The sequence below is a fragment of the Hypanus sabinus genome, chromosome 20, assembly GCF_030144855.1.
Source record: "Hypanus sabinus isolate sHypSab1 chromosome 20, sHypSab1.hap1, whole genome shotgun sequence".
Taxonomy (NCBI): Eukaryota; Metazoa; Chordata; class Chondrichthyes; order Myliobatiformes; family Dasyatidae; genus Hypanus; species Hypanus sabinus.
Window position 1 is genome coordinate 31,957,068 of NC_082725.1, and position 13,142 is coordinate 31,970,209.

The 13,142-nt window shown below is 39.7% G+C and overlaps 1 protein-coding gene across 1 annotated transcript in view; it reads left to right on the top strand.

Moving 5' to 3' along the window:
- Positions 1 to 678: 678 nt before the first annotated feature.
- Positions 679 to 13,142, top strand: part of mylk4b (myosin light chain kinase family, member 4b) — a 164,470-nt gene continuing 152,006 nt past the window's right edge. The window contains exon 1 of the mRNA XM_059945306.1: positions 679 to 836. The gene's annotated coding sequence lies outside the window, so the exon portion shown is untranslated. The remainder of the gene's footprint in view (positions 837 to 13,142) is intronic.

The following is a 13,142-nucleotide window of genomic DNA, read 5'->3' on the forward strand; positions in this document are numbered from 1 at the left end:
GCCAATGATGTTGTGGGGGTGGAACTGAATTCTCTGATGGTGGTGTCTGAAAAGAGGATGCTATCCAAGTTGCATGCCATCTTGGACAATGTCTCCCATCCACTCCATAACGTACTGGTTAGGCACAGGAGTACGTACAGCCAGAGACTCATTCCACCAAGATGCAACACTGAGCATCATAGGAAGTCATCCCTGCCTGTGGCCATCAAACTTTACAACTCCTCCCTCGGAGTGTCAGACACCCTGAGCCAATAGGCTGGTCCTGGACTTACTACCCTTGGCATACAAATACAAATACTTTATTGTCACCAAACAATTGATACTAGGACGTATAATCATCAGTGATATTTGTTTCTGCACTTCGCGCTCCCTGAAGTACAAATCGAAGTAAATATAACAAAAATTGAAATTATAAGTCATAATTAGAAAATAGAAAAGAGAAAATACGGTAGTGCAAGTCAGGTCCAGATATTTAGAAGGTACGGCCCAGATCCGGGTCAGGATCCGTTCAGCAGTCTTATCACAGTTGGAAAGAAGCATTATTTACTTATTATTATTTAATTATTTCTGGTTTTATTTTGCTTATTTCTACTCTGTTCTTGGTTGGTGCAACTGTACGAAACCCAATTTCCCTCGGGATCAATAAAGTATGTCTGTCTGTCTGATGTGCAGGTCTCTGTGTACCACAGACAGTTCTGAGAAGTAACCTCGCATATGTAATGAACAGAAGTTAATGAAAAGTAGAAAAACTCTGCATAAAGTGAAAAATGAAGATCTTGCCCATGTATTGAAAGAGTGGATTTGTCAGTGTCGGAGAGAACATGTGCTGCTTAATGGTACGTGATCATGAAACTAGCAAAGATATGTCACAACAAACTGAAAATTGAAGGTAATTGTGAACATTCAGCAGGCTGGTTTCAGAAATTTATGCAAAGGCACTGCATTAAATTTTTAAAGATTTGTAGTGATCAGGTATCTGTTGATCATGAATCAGCAGAGGAATTCATTGCTGAATTTACGAAGATCATCACTAAAGAAAATCTAACAGGCTGAATCAGTATATATGTGTGATGGACAATGTCTCCTTACTAGTAGCGTATAAATTCAGAGTCGGAAATTATGGTGAGCCCCATATATCTTTAAATATTCCAACATCTAAAACATTCTGAAACCTGAAACACCTCTGGCCCCAAGCAGTTCAGATAGGGAATGCTCTACCCGCCTGCGTCACAATAAGTGGTGTAGAAAAATATTTAAAAATAGTGGAATCTGATCAACTTTTGGAGATTGCAATATATGTTCCAAATTTTCTGTCTATTTTCAAAGGTCACGGAAAGAAATATTGTGGGATAAGTTTGTGTTTGGTTAAGTGTGACAGGAGACCTTTTTGAAGAAAGAAGGCTTGCTCAACCAAATACTACACAACACATTTTATTCCAGTAGAAGTGGTAGAGGCAGGTTCAATTTTGTCATTTAAAAAAAATTGGCTATATATATGGACAGGAAAGGAATGGAGGGTTATGGGCTGAGTGCAGGTAGGTGGGACTAGGTGAGAGTAAGCGTTCGGCACGGACTAGAAGGGCCAAGATGGCCTGTTTCCGTGCTGTAATTGTTATATGGTTATACGTGCTAAAGATCGTAGGACAATTACATATTTACAATGCATCCATATTGCTTCCTTGGAACGACACACAAACTTCACGCCTTCCACTACGCACCCACACCACAGACACCTAAAAGAGTTTTAATCAGCATTGTCTGATCTTTCCATTAACTGTGGTTCATGAACCCATTTTTATGAGCCCATTGTTCAGAGCTGCATCTTAAATGTAATCTACAGTCTATATTCATATTTGAAGATTGGTGGAGTAAGTCAGGTGGTGGAAGTCAGTTGCTGAAATTATTTGCTATATGTGCTAACCCCCAAAACACCATAACAGTCCCTCCTCTTGGCCCTCCTGGACAAAAATATATGTGTCTCAGGAAAGCCCATCCTAAAGGAGGATCTACTCAAATAGATCCTCATTGTTTTACCTTCTGCACTGGTAACATAAGTCACTTCTCCGATCATGGGCAAGAATGGATCAGTTATCGATACTGATGACCCCATGTCCACTGACATTTCATATTGCTGCCCCCCGCGATAAACCTCTTCTTTTCATCCATGGGTGACCACCACTGGCAAGGGAGGCCATCAGCCATTTGTCTGACCTCACCAGCTCTATAATCTAGTCAGCAGTCAAATTGGAGAGAGAGGGCACTACCGCGGATTCTGCCTGCTTTGGTGAGTGATTTTCACACCTTCCTCGTTTCTCAGAGCACTGCCTCTAACCATGGCCTGAGAAGTCCTCAGCTGTAACAGATTAGCTGCTTTACCTCCTACGTCTATTCCAGCAGCTCCTTTCTCCATGCCCCAGCTGCTGGCACACAAAGAAAGTTCTCATGGCAGCTACATTCACTACAACCATCTTACAACTTTTCTTCCCCTCTAGTCTATCTCAATAGCCCATGATACTATTGCAGAGTAGGTTGATTCCTCCGCTGTGTCCAAATCTAAAACTTCCTGCTGGGCTGGGCTCAGGCCTTCCTTCAGCATTTTCAGGAAGACTGGGCTGTCCTTCCCTGCATTATCCCACACTGGGTACTCCTCGTACACTCGATCTTTATGTTCTGCATAACACATGGCTGGCTCTTTAGCTCTCTGAATCACTGACATTATCACTCCCCGGTTTCTCTCACCTCCCCCGCAGTCACTGTCACACTTCCCCTTTTAAAAAGTAATATCTCTCTTCATTACTGGCATTCCCAGTAGATGTCCACGTATCATTCTGTACGCCTCTGGCCATAATATTCCACATATTCCTTGAGCAGTTCACTTTTACCAACACATGGATACCCGAAACCTAGACTGACACCTTGCCCGACTGTCCTGTTCATTATTTATTGTAATGCCTGCACTGTTTTTGTGCACTTTATGCAGTCCAGTATAGGTCTGTAGTCTAGTGTAGCTTTCTCTGTGTTGTTCTTTTATTATTACGTAGTTCAGTCTAGTTTTTTGTACTGTGTCATGTAACACCATGGTCCTGAAAAACGTTGTCTCATTTTTACTATGTACTGTACCAGCAGTTATGGTCGAAATGACAATAAAAGTTGACTTGACTTGACTTGACTTTAGCGTGCACCTTTAGGGTGAATTTCAACCATTTCCTTGAACTTTCTCCAGAATTCTTAATTCCCGCATGTAATTTAAAATAAAGGCAACTCTGACAAAATGTTCTGGTTCTTCCGGGAGTAAAGTGCTTCTAAATGGTTGTAATCAATGTCAAGGGTGACTTGGATCATCAAGGTTCTTAGCCTGACATTGCCTGACCTCAATGGGTGCTATCCTAACAGATGTATCTGGGTAAAGCCTCTCCCTAAATTATCTCCATACTAATTCCCACACTGCGCAAAACATAAATGATGGATACAAGTTAAACGACACATACTCAAAGCCATAGAGTCTGCAATCTGCCACTTATGCGAGTCTCAACTCATGATGCCTGCTGTATTCCTTTGCATCTGTTACACAAAAGCACACGCATTTGCAAACCTGTATGCTAAACTACAGTTCCCAGAATAAGTATACACACTCCCACTGGCATCCCAAACCTTCAATAACCACCTTTCGCAACTGGTGGCCCTGTCTCACCAAATTAACCCACAAAGTTCAGTCTCGAACACACACACACACACACACACACACACACACACACACACACACACACACACACACACACACACACACACACACACACACACACACACACACACACACACACACACACACACCTTTTATCTCTACCAGTTCAGCATTCCACCATAGTCATGACTTACCAACCCAAACTGGTTCAAGTGCGAGTGCTAATTTTAAGAATACTCACCCATTTTGACTGCTGAGATCACTGGCTACACAATGGGGTGCAATGGCATCCCGGACGAGCCCTCAAATGCTGTCATCTGAGCAAGATGAATCTCATCAATCATCATATGGAGACCCTTCCGGAGGTAGAAGGTCTGCTCAACCCATTGCTACACAACATTTTATGTGCTAAAGATCAAAGGACAATTCCATATCTACAATGCATCCTTTCAGCTGCACAAAAAACTTCACGCCTTCCACTTTGCACACACTCCACAGACACCTAAATGCATTTTAATAAGCATTGACTGATCTTCTCAATAACTGTAGTTCATGGCTTTTATGAACCCATTGTTCAAAGTTGCATTTTCAATTTAACCTACAGCCTAGAGAAACCCTTCTAAACCTCCAATTTGCTACATCTAGCAAGATCAACAACACCCTGGTGAAGTTACTGACCCAGCTGGAAATCATCGACGCACCAGAATTGCTTCAACTCCAGACCATACCTGGACACGATCGTTGAGGCCTGGTCCGAGGTCCACCACGTTCCCGGAGACCCGCGGCCTGCTACCGTATCAGAGCACCTGGAGACATGGCCCATTCCGACCAGCACCTCTCCGAAGCAGACGACCACACAGGAGTGATGTCGGAGACCTCAAGATACCCCAGACACTTCCCCGGAGCGACCACCGTAGAGCCTCGTTGGTGGCTATCCACAGCTGCCGGAAGTGAGGCCTCCGCTGACGACCTCAGAAATCGAGCCCGGGGCTTGGATGGAGCGGAGACCTCCGCAACCATGACACAGTTCAAGGACTTGTTTTAGCCGGCAGCCCGGTCCTCCGGGATTAAACGTCGGCTTCGGGGCCTGACCTGATCGACAGCCTGGGTCCTGACAGTTGGAAGTGGCAGCAGAGCCTTCCCCAGTGCCTTTACTTCCTGAGAGAGCTGAAGAAATTTGGCCTGCCCCCTAAAACCCTCGCTAATTTTTATAGGTGCACCGTAGAAAGCATTCTTCTAGGGTGCATCACAACCTGGTATGGAAGTTGTCCTGTCCAAGACTAGAAGAAGCTGCAGGAGATCGTGACCATAGCCCAACACATCACACAACCCAATCTTCCATCCTTGGACTCACTTTACACTTGTCGGAGCAGTGCTGCCAGAATAATCAAGGACACAACCCACCCAGCCAACACACTTTTTGTCCCACTTCCCTCCGGGAGAAGTTTCAGGAGCATGAAGACTCGTACGGCCAGATTTGGGAACAGCTTCTTTCCAACTGTGATAAGACTGCTGAACATTTCCTGACCCGGCTCTGGGCCGTACCTTCCTACTATCTGGGCCTGACTTGCATTACCTTACTTTCGCTTTTCTATTTTTCTAATTATGATTTATAATTTAAATTTTTATTATATTTACTTTGATTTGTACTTCAGGGAGCGTGAAGCATGGAAACAAATATCACTGTGATGATTGTATGCTCTGGTATCAATTGTTTGGTGACAATAAAGTATAATAATATATTCATATTTGAAGATTGGTGGCTGAAGTCAGTTGCTGAAGTTATTTGCTTTATGTGTTAACCCCCAAAAATGCCCTAACACTCTCTGTGATGGCTTTCTTCCATCTCCACATTCAACCCTGAAGCATTGTTGCGACCTTTAATGTTGACAATTCTTTTTCCCTTACTAATGATGCTCGACCCACTGAGTTCTTCCAGCAGGCTGTTTATTGTGTGGGAATTTTTGGTGTTGGGTGTGAGGTTATGCTATTCCAAGGGGTCTTTTTCATCTATTTTTCGGGATATGTGGGCATCATCAACAAAGCCAGCAGATGTTATCAGTCCCTGACTCTCCTTGTAATGATTGTGATAAGCCACCTTCGTAGACTATTTCAGTCCTTATGATGATGGTGTTTCTAAGTTCCAAAGGTCAGCAAATTTAAATACCTTGGTGTCATCATTTCAGAGGAGCTTTTCTGGGCAGAGCAAGTAAGTGCAATTATGAAGAAAGAACAGCAGCACCTCCACTTTCTCTTTGTGCTTGCAAAGATTCAGCATGACATCTGTAACTTTGACTAACTTCCATAGATGTGTGGTTGAGAGTATATTGACTGGCTGCATCACAGCCTGGTATGGAATCTCCAATGTCCTTGAATGGAAAATCCTACAAAAAAGTACTGTCCAGTCCATCATGGTTAAATCCCTCCCCACCATTGAGCACACCCATACATAGCATTGTGGTAGGGAAGTAGCTTCCATCATCAGGGCCCCCACCATCTAGGTCATACTTTCTTCTCACTGCTGCCCCATCACTGAACTGGTCCTATAACCTATGGAGTCACTTTCAAGGGCTCTTCATGTCATATCCTCGATATTGATTGCTTAATTATGTATTCATTTATTTTCCCCCTTTTTGTGTTTGTTGACAATGGTTGGTGCAGTCTTTCACTGATTCTATCATGGTTATTGAATTTATTGAGTACGCCCACAAAAAAAAAGAATCTCAGCATAGTATCCAGTGACATATATGTACTTTGATAATAAATTCACATAAAATGTTGAACTTTGATTTAACCCAGTAACAATGACAAAGTGACTAAATGTTTTCAAGTCAGAATGATAAATTTATTTTTAATGATAAAGTTCAAGGTTTTGTGCACTGGATTGGAGTGATCAGTTTGAGTTTGAACAGTACGTTTTGTAAAAAAGCATAAATCGCAGCAAAGTTGTGGGAGATGAAGTGAGTGTTTAGGCTAATTGATGGCAGGCCAATGAACTGATCTGTAAACATAAAATTGATATCTCCACTAAAGTAATTTAGAAAGATGCTTAAAAACAATCTTTGCAAAAGCAGTAAAATAATAATTGATTCTCCTGTTGTTTGAGAATTCTCCATGCAAGTGAAAGCATAAATATTATAAATGTAAAATACAGTGTTTGTGTTGCCATTATGGCAATTATTTAGTTTATAATATTTTCGCTTTAGTAAGTCGTTTGTTAGCATTCTAGTTAAAGTTAGGATTGTTTAAAGTAAATTCATTGTCTGTGATATATCGTGGCATGCGATGACGTCACATCCGGTTTTGCGGCGTCCTGTGGGAAAATACCGGTTTGGAGAAACGGGAAGGTGGGGGGTGACATGTGCGAGTCCAGCACAAGAAAAGTTGTCTTCTACACATTAGAAACATAGTGAGGCAACGCCTTTTCACCATACGTTAATGTGGAAGAGTGAACAGTAAACGGTTAATCTTACTGCGACCCTGTCTTCATTAACAACGGTTTACCTCGGTGTTTAGTTCAGCGTTATCTTACACACTGAGCGAGAACACTACAGTGTTATAATATAGTTTGTTTTTAAGCTTGTCATGTATTCAATTGCTATGGAATTTCTTAACATTAATTGTCATTTTGGGATTTCACTTTGAAGATTGAATCTGATTGGAAAATAAATAACCCTCAGAAGAACTTCTCTGGCCAATTTAAAGTTAGCATATGAAGTCTCATAGAACCATAGAACACTACAGCACAGAAAACAGGCCATTCGGCCCTTCTAGTCTGTGCCAAAACTTTATTCCGCTAGTCCCATTGACCTGCACCCAGTCCATAACCCTCCAGACCGCTCCCATCCATGTAGCTATCTAATTTATTCTTAAAACTTAAGAGTGAGCCTGCATTTACCATGTCAGGTGACAGCTCATTCCACACTCCCACCACTCTCTGAGTGAAGAAATTCCCTCTAATGTTCCCCTTAACCCTTTCCCCTTTCACCCTAAAGCCATGTCCTCTCATATTTAAATGCGAGCCTACTCGCATTTACTCTGTCTATACCTCTCATAATTTTGTAAGCTTCCATCAAATCTCCCCTCATTCATAACGCCACTGGTTTTCTCTTTAGGCAGACAATATCCTCAACAAACCCAAATAATTTCTTAACATATTCTTTATAATTTTTTGTAACTTTAAAAGATTGCTCGAAGAAAATCTTGGCATATGCTGAAAGTGTCAGATCTTATTACCAAACAAAATAATTGTTAAATTTATTTCAGCGGACATAAACTTTATTTCAGATGAATCTGTGGACAGCAAGCATGTAGAAAGTATCAGGTATTCAGCAATAATAATTCAAGTATCAGGAAAATACTCCAAATAGTTTTTTTTGTCACCTGTTCCTTTTCTGTTTGTTGTGGGAATTGACTGTGTTCTGTTAGTTTTTTTTGTGTGGGGGAGAGGTTGCTATTTTTTGTGGTTTGATGTACCTATTCATTTTTAGAGGGGTTGACAATCAGGATTCCATTCATTTTTGTTAGCGGGGTGGGTCTGATGTTTCTGAACAACTTTCATGTTCTTTCTTTGCTTCATGACCATCAGGAGAAATAGAAATTTCAGTGTTGTATATGGATACATGCTTTGATAATAAATTAACCTTTGAACCTTTGAATTTCAGATTTGTAACTAAGGAGGGCAGAAACATTTTTCACAATATTTACAACTGTTCAATATGCAACAACCCATTTTATCCTCTACATTTATAATACTTGTAAATAGTCTTGTGAAAAAATTCAAGATGATACACTTTGAAGTGTAAACTCTATTTGCACTGTCAACTCCATTTCTGGGTCAAATGTTTAATCTGACTGTCACCAATAGTTGTAAAACTGGCACTCTCAATTCCAAATAAGAGATTTTCAGGAAAGACCGAAAAAAATCTAACTTGGGATTTACTCTGAAGAACAGGTTAATTCACTATAATGATATTTTTGTCACTCCTACTCTAAGTTGATCAATTACTCAGTTGTTAATGCCCATAGTTATTCTGAATCTGAATAGCATATACAATTTGTAACTTAACATGCATCCAATTATTTTATCTTCATTCTGTTCTTCATTTATTTTCAAGCCCTTCTGTCACAATGCAACTGCAGTAGTTGAAAATTTACTGACCGTCACAGAACAGCTTAAAGGTTTCAAGAATGGGTTTGCTGTATGTTTTTTTGGTACACCAACAGAGAAAATCTAACATAGTGCCCTCTGGATTTGTGAGTGGGAAGTGTGTCAGACACATGTGCAATAAATGGGGACATCTAGTGGAATAACCAGAGAACTTCTCATTAGGCCCTTCAGCTAATTTGACCACCAAGCATTATATTTTTAATTAAACGTTCTTGTTTTCTTTTAATTAAATATAAATTAAAATAGTATAGCTTGGCACATCAATGGTATGGTGAATCATGGCTTCACCACCAGGTTCAGGGAGTTATTACCCCTCAATGTTCGGGGATAATTTCAATTGCCCCATCATTGAACTGATCCTTCAACCTATGGACTCACTTTCAAGGACTCTTTCCCTCATGTTCTTGGCATTTATTGCCTATTTATTTATTATGACTATTTCTTTCTTTTGATATTTGCATAGTTTATTGTCTTTTACACATTGGTTCAACACCTAAGTTGGTGAGGTGTTTTATTGATTCTGTTATGGTTCTTATTATGAGTATACCTGTAAGAAAATGAATCTCAATAAAGTGACATAGATGTACCTTGTAATAAATTTACTCTGAACTTTGAAGAAGTATGAGTGAAACCTGTACCTCCTATTCTGCATTCTGAAGGGTTTTAACTTAGTCATTTTTTTTTTCAAGACTGATTGCCTGCCCAAGACAGAATATTTCCTAGGTAGATAGGAATCCTTCCAGAGCAGAGCAGACTGGACCTCACTTAGAGGAACCTGCAGCTGCTCAAGGGAAGATGTGGGGATGAAGGGGTAGGATTGGAAGGGGTCAGACCCAGCCCAAGCAGTCTTTAGATTGTGAGGGGCTAATGGAAGGAGAGACATATTAGTGGGTTTGGGTGCTGTTACCACAGAAGCAGTTAGCTTAGTTGACCAGAAGGAAGTTCTGGTGCAATGTGTCTCTTTAGTTTATTGGATTTCTGAGCTAGAAAAGCACTATGTGTTTAAATGGGCGATCTCCCACTTAAGAGCATGTTGGCTGTGTTTTCCCCATGCTATATTTCTGGCAAACTTTGACTGGAAAGTTGGTATTGGAATTAAGAACTTTAGCATTTTTACATGCATTTCTTTTTAAATTGGAGGGGTTGGGTGCGGGGTGTGGTGGGTTTGTGTTAATGGAGAGAAATGATGGCAATAAGTTTTTAAAATAGTTTTATTAAAGTGAAATTGCCGTCCACCTGAAACTTTTCCAGATTTGTAAGTGTTAGCATATGCATACTCAGTACACTGATATAATGCAATTGAAACAGATCTGTGCAGCATTGAAGATTAAAATGTTACCAATGGTAATACAGCATAATTTTATGGATAAAGTGCTGTAGTGCTTTCAATATTGGATACGTTTAGACAAACGATCTTGAGAATATATAGCAGCTGTAAAATTTAAACTTAGTTGATTAATTAACCGTATCTAGAATAAACAACTAGTTCTTGCTAATAATGACATGAATTTGACATAATTTGTCGCACTAACTTATCAGGTTCGCTCATGTCCTTTAGGGAGACTATAAACAAAACAGTAGTATGCAGCCTTCGATCCCAGGGGATCATGGGTTTGTGCCTCTGGTGGACTGTGTCCTCTCCAGGGCTTAAGCCTGAGCGGGAAGAATTGAAGAACCAGCTATTGCCCATGCATGGGTTCCTGCTCTGCTCATAACAGATGTCGTCCAAGGTAAGGGCAAGCGCCGATACAGTTTGGCACCAGTCTCGTCGCAAAAGCTGCCAGAGTGAAGTTGTAAACAACATCAAACTGCCTAAGGGACCCCAGCTCCGGATTTCTTCCTCAGGGTTTACTCCTGCAGCCTTTCCCATGGGTGGGTATGGCCGCAAGGCAGCGGAGGTTTAAAATCACTTTTCCTTCTCCAAGGCTGATGAGTCCAACCTGTCCAAAACAACCGGTTTTGAGGCGCCAGTGGACCGCCTTTGCCCCAACTCTTGTCAGTAGAAACAGTTCCACCGGGCCTAGTAGCTAAGCCACACATGAAGGCCGAGAGTTGGACTTGGTTGTCAGAGGCTGTTAGAGTCACCTGCCATTTGGAGCACAAAATAATTTCTCATTTATTGAATAGTATTTGCAAGCTGAAATAAAGTACTAAAATATATATGTATATTTAACATTCTCTGTTTTGGCTAAAACGATGTTACTTCCTTAGCCATGTATGGAAAAAAATCCAAAATTAAATATGACAATAAAAAGAGAATACTAAACTATGTCAAATGGTAAAAACAACATTTTGTGTATTGAATTTTAATTATTTATCTTCTGTATTAATATTAATAGAATATATTTATTTTCTCAACTTCCTTAAAATCTTTTTTAGAAGTGAGATCTTACAGGCTGTGGTTCCTCATCTAGTTGCTTCAGTATGAATTGTGAAGCTTAGCATTAAATTGACAAACGTTTCCACCACTAGTACTTGAGACCTTGAAATTGTCTTGGGCCCGTTATACCCACAGGTGTCTGCTAAATTATTTTGTGTATTCAGAAATGTATAGTTTTACACTAAATCTCTCAGTAGAACATAATTGTTTCTTCCATTCTCCACATATTAAAAGCTACTTTAAAAAAATATACGTTCTAGGAACTGGGGGGAGTAAATACGCAATGCTGGAAAACTCAGGCAAAGCAGCGAGAGTGTAGAGAGAAAAACACTTTTCTTAATGTATATGGGAGTTGTAACTTATAGCAGCACTATGAATTCAACTGAATTATGAATTTATCACCACATATTGTTGATAAAAGTTTCTTTTCGGTATCAATGAATGAACAGATACAATGTGGCTGAAAAATGCTGAACCTATGCAGTGAAATCTATTGATCAATTTCTTGGTAAAATAAGTATTTCTTGATCAGATAAAAATAAGTCTGTAGGTTTTATGATGATTACCTTACAAAATGAGGACCGGAAGACAGTTGCCGACTCTCCTTCCCTGCTACACATCTTATAAAAGGGATGCAATTCTGGCATCTGTAACATTGATTAACACTAACAAGTAACGCAGTTATTTGGCATTGTTACATTATTTTCTATCCTCTTCAGCTGCTGCTGTTCCATCCATCACTGCCAAGGCATAATCTACAAGAAAGTGTTTATTTTGAGTCATAAATTGAAGGCATCATAGCAAACCTGAAATACCTTATTTTACCTTACTTATCCTATGGAAAACTCACAGGCAACTTTTTTGCTAAATATGCTGTTGCGCAGAAGATTCAACTTTAGATAAAGAGCCCAAAATGAAGTTTGAGTTATTTTAGGTCTCACAAAAATATGATACATGTGATGAATAATTGCTGATTGTAAGCAAAACCAGCACGAAATCGATGCCAGATTCTTCTTTTAACACCTAATTGACAAATGACCTTTCAATTGAATGCTTGAAAACCAGCTCTAAACCATCTGTAAAACATGTCTTTGGTATGCACGTCATGGTGGATGTATTTTAGAGCAACTGTTTAAAGTTTGATGATTGATTAGATGACCAGATGGAGGTTATTAAGTAGGCCTTTACTCTGTAATCATTTAATTACACATCCAATTTTTAAAAAATGAGACAGAATATTTTGGGCCAACATCTATTTGTAATAGCCACAAAGCTAAAGCTGTGATTATGATTCCAGGATTTTCCATGTCAGTAAATTTACTACAGAATTGACTTCTTACACATAAAATGTGATGAAATGATATTGAACATGGTGGCTGTCTCACAATGGTACTATTTGTAATTTCTGGAATTCACAGACCTCCATAGAAATCAAACATTTTTCCTGCAAAACAGTCGATTCCACATATAGACATACCTAGTCCAAGTGTAGAATTCCAATGTACCGAATCATTTCCCAGTCTCTCCCCATTACTGGTGCGAGAATAACTGTGGAATGTGTTATCCAGGTCCAGGCACTGAGTGTTCCCCAATTAGTTGTATTTTCATTGCCCAGTGTATGGAATGGTATCAGTCCTCACACTTCACTCATCTTTCATACACCAACCAGTCTCTCTAACAATCACGTTTTATAACAGACAATAAAGGAGTCATTATTTATGTGAAAAATTGATGTCACGAACAAATAGTGAAACTGATTTACTTTAAAGCATTAAATGAGAGAATAACAACATTAAGTGACTATTAAATGAGAGAATAACAACAGTTTGGGCTTCAAAATTTTATTATTATTTTTCAAAAAATCTTGCGCTTTGATTTGTTGAATTTTTATGCAACTATATTGATTATTT